The sequence below is a fragment of the Myotis davidii genome, unplaced genomic scaffold (assembly GCF_000327345.1).
Source record: "Myotis davidii unplaced genomic scaffold, ASM32734v1 scaffold133, whole genome shotgun sequence".
Taxonomy (NCBI): Eukaryota; Metazoa; Chordata; class Mammalia; order Chiroptera; family Vespertilionidae; genus Myotis; species Myotis davidii.
The window spans coordinates 1,305,251-1,309,201 of NW_006284732.1; the positions used below are offsets into that span (position 1 = coordinate 1,305,251).

The 3,951-nt window shown below is 41.5% G+C and overlaps 1 pseudogene; it reads right to left on the reverse strand.

The window, feature by feature from the left end:
• LOC102765645 overlaps nucleotides 1-3,294 on the reverse strand; it is a 17,490-nt pseudogene extending 14,196 nt beyond the window's left edge.
• Nucleotides 3,295-3,951: the final 657 nt, after the last annotated feature.

The following is a 3,951-nucleotide window of genomic DNA, read 5'->3' on the forward strand; positions in this document are numbered from 1 at the left end:
TTTCGCCAACTCGGTGTGGGTGCTATTAGTTTCAGCTGCTCACTCCATTTGCTCCGGGACACGACCTGGGACGCGTCTGCCTATATCGCCGCCATCTTCTTAAACCTTCCAAGATGGTAAGTTTTAAAAAAAAAATTGATTTTAGAGAGATAGGAAGGGAGAGGGGGAAAGAAACACTGATGAGAGAGAAACATCAACATGGATTGGCTGCCTCTTGCACGGCCCCTGCTGGGGATTGAGCCCAAAACCCTCCAAGATGGTAAGTTTTAAAAAAAAAATTGATTTTAGAGAGATAGGAAGGGAGAGGGGGAAAGAAACACTGATGAGAGAGAAACATCAACATGGATTGGCTGCCTCTTGCACGGCCCCTGCTGGGGATTGAGCCCAAAACCCTGGCAGGTGTCCTGACTCAGAATAGAACTGATGACCTCTTTGTACATGGGTCGACGCTCAACCACTGAGCCACACTGATGGGGCAAGATGGTAACTTATGTAATGTGTATTTACCACAATTTTAAAAATTCAATAAATAAAATAGGACACAGAGAAAAAAAAAGGTTGTATAGATGTTGGAAGGCTGAAAGAGTAAAAAATTGAATACTTAAGTCCTGGGCGGTATGCTCAAAGGTTGGCCCTTGCACCAAATGGTCTCAGGTTTGATTCCCAGTCAAGCGCAGGTACCAGGGTGGGAGGTTCAATCCCTGGCCTGGTCGGACACATGCAGAAGGCAACCAATTGATGTCTCTCTCTCACATTGATGTTTCTGTTTCTCTAAAAAAAAAAATCAATGGAAAAAATATCCTCGGGTGAGAACTAAAGACGCTGGAGTTTAAAGGTGTAACTTTCTTCTGCTACCAGGAACCAGAAACAAAGATGTCCCTTCTCTCCCCTTCATATCTCCCACCGGGGCTTCCCATAGGCGGGATCCACACAGAAGCCACCTGGCAAGAAAGTCCTAAAACTGTACCTAATAATTCCCAACCCCAGTCACAGAGCAGAGCAGAGAAAGGTGAGCTCCGAGCTGAGACAATAAGGAAATAACCAGCACGACTGGTTAAGTTTCAATATGGACATGATAATGTAATAATAAATGCTAAATTTCCCAACAGGGATTATACTGTAGATATACAAGGAAATGTCTCTATTCCTAGGAGATATCCTGCAACTTGTTAAAGAAATAATTATTCACAACACTTGCTAAAGAAGCAGGTAAGGCAGACTCTACTTAAAGGACTGTTGTGGTAAGTAGGGGAATGCCACATGGGACTTTTCAGCGAGGGAGAGAGGACAAGTGGGAATTTCTAGCCCAGGAGCAGGGTGGGTCTGCATGGGAAATGACTAAAGGTAACATCAGGAGTGAGGGGGACTCTTGCTGAAGGCAGGCCAGGGTGATCAGACATCATCACCTGGGAGACGGTGGGGGATGAGGAGTCCGATCAGATGCCCAGGGTGGCTAAACTACTTAGCAAGATTCTTGCTAAAACTGGAAATGCAGAGACAAAGTTGGAAACCTGAAATTCAAAGTGAAAAAAACGCTCAGGGGATCCTCATCTGAACTTGGTCAAGGAGAGAATCTTTGTCACTCTCGAGTGATTTAGAAGATATAGTAAGCATCGCAATATATTCAAGTTGATGACTCTGAGTAAAGGATTTATGGGAGTTCTTGCTACTGTTTTTATACTTTCTTGTAAATTGGAAAATATTTTAAAGTAAAAAAGTTAAAATCCCCACAAGCCTGTGCAGTGTCCGTGCCTCCAAGTGTTGACTTTGTTCAGCTAACCAGACAGAGCATTGTATTTCTTGTAACGAGGTCAAACAAAACTCCCTGAAGCTATATGATGGCATTGCAAACCTGGGCCAAGGAAAGTATTTCAATCATGAGTACCATCTGCATGATTTTTGCCACACCCCCTAAGCAATGGTGCCTGTTTACATTGTGTTTTTTAAAATCACTTCACTGGCTTTTCAAAAAAAAAGTATTTTAAAAGGAATTTCAAATCATTACCACAAATGAAATACCAGTAGGCAGTCACAAAAATAAATACTAAAACCAGAACGTTGATTTAAAAAAAATAATACGAAATAAATGCTAGTAAATAGAATTATTGTATGAAAACACATACTTTGTTGTAAATTGGAAATTACAAGAGTGGAATTTTTTAGGCTGACTAAGTAATAAAAGGATATTTAGCCTGGTGCCACTTAGTTTAAGATGAGATGAGGTTCTAAACCAATGTAATGACCTAGTTTTAACATTTTGATGGTAACCAGTACTGAGCATATCAATTTACATATTGTCATTTAAAGGGCAAAAGATGTTCAACCTCTATCTTTAACAGAAGTTGAATATTGAGAATTAATTCCTAGCCAAAATGAAGTAATTTTTATTCCAAAAAGTCATTTAAATATTTATCATCCTGGAAGAATACATAAGAGTAGATAATCTTTCCTCTGGAAAGAATGTTTAAAAAAAATCCTTTTCAGACAATTTAGTTATGTTGGAATCTTATTATCAATGTACTGTAAAAATATAGGCCTTAATCAGGCCAGTTTCAACGATGTATTTCATAGAAGAGGCATTTAGAGGCAGAAAGTAAAATTACAGTAAGTAATCATTGACTTAGTTTTTTGTTTTTGTTTTTTAAAAAAGAATAACCGCCCAGCCAGTGTGGTTCAGTGGTTGAGCAACGACTTATGAACCAAGAGGTCATGGTTCAATTCCCAGTCACAGCACATGCCCGGGTTGCGACTGGTTGCAGACTGTAGGGGGCATGCAGGAGGCAGCAGGTCAATAATTCTCTCTCATCATTGATGTTTCTATCCCTCTCACCCTCTCCCTTCCTCTCTGAAATCATTTTTTTTTTTTAAGAATAACCCAAATACCTGGCTAAAGAATTCAGGCCGGGTTAACGAGGTGGATAGGTAGTTTCTCAGCTGTTTTTAACCTGACTCATATCTACCAGAAAGACGTGCAGGAACGCTAGCTTCCTTCCAGAAGGGGGTTATGAATTACATCTGGCAAAAAGCTTCTCTTGGGACTGAGTCTGTAGATTTTTCTTTCACAAGGGGAACTGAAGGTGGCTGTGGGACAGGTGTGGAAAGAGTTTGGTAATTTTTTCATGGAGTTTGATAAATTTTGAATTTTGAACCAGGTATAGGTGTAAAAATAAGTTAAATAATTAAAAATTAAAACTCTCCAGAAATTGGGCCTCTCCTCAAAATGCCCTCCTATTTTGTAACGTATGGAAACTAAAGGAAGAGAGCATTCCTTCCTTATCTGCTTACCTCTGCCATCTGACTTGGGGAAATATGTCACAGTCTTTTCATAAATAATTAAAATATTTCCAGCAAAATGTTCAGATAAGTTTGGAAACAGGAAGCTCAGGTTATCAGTAGGTTCTCAATCTTGGTGGGTTTTGGAATGTTTGAGTGATTGGGGCTGGTCCCCAGGGCCTGGATGAGCTGCCACAGTAACACCTACCACCCAAGTCCCCCCTCCCTCCTCAAGTCCCCCTCCCCAGCACTCTGGTTAAATTATTCATCGAGCTAGTACTCTCTACCACATACCAGTCAGAGGAAGCCTTTGGAACATGCAAAGGTCACTGCTTAGAAATAATGTAATCCACTCTCAATAGCTCAGATAAAGGCCAAAATAGGTGTTTGCAATGAAAACAGGTCCAGGTGTGAAGCAAACTCTCCTAGCACAATACAGCAGAAGCAGACACAAAGAAAAGCAGTCCCTTACCTTCGAGTTGAGGCAACAGTTTTCAAAACAGCAGAAAGCCTGTGGGTCCAGGATCTCATCAGGTGGGGAGTGATTTGGGGCTGTAAGGGATGGCGATTGGCGTCAAATGCCAGGAGGGAACAGGAGCTGCTGGCATCCCTCGGGCGGGCGTCGCAGGCCTTGGGTGACTTGTTGGAGGTGTTCATTGCATTGGCACTGGGCGGTGT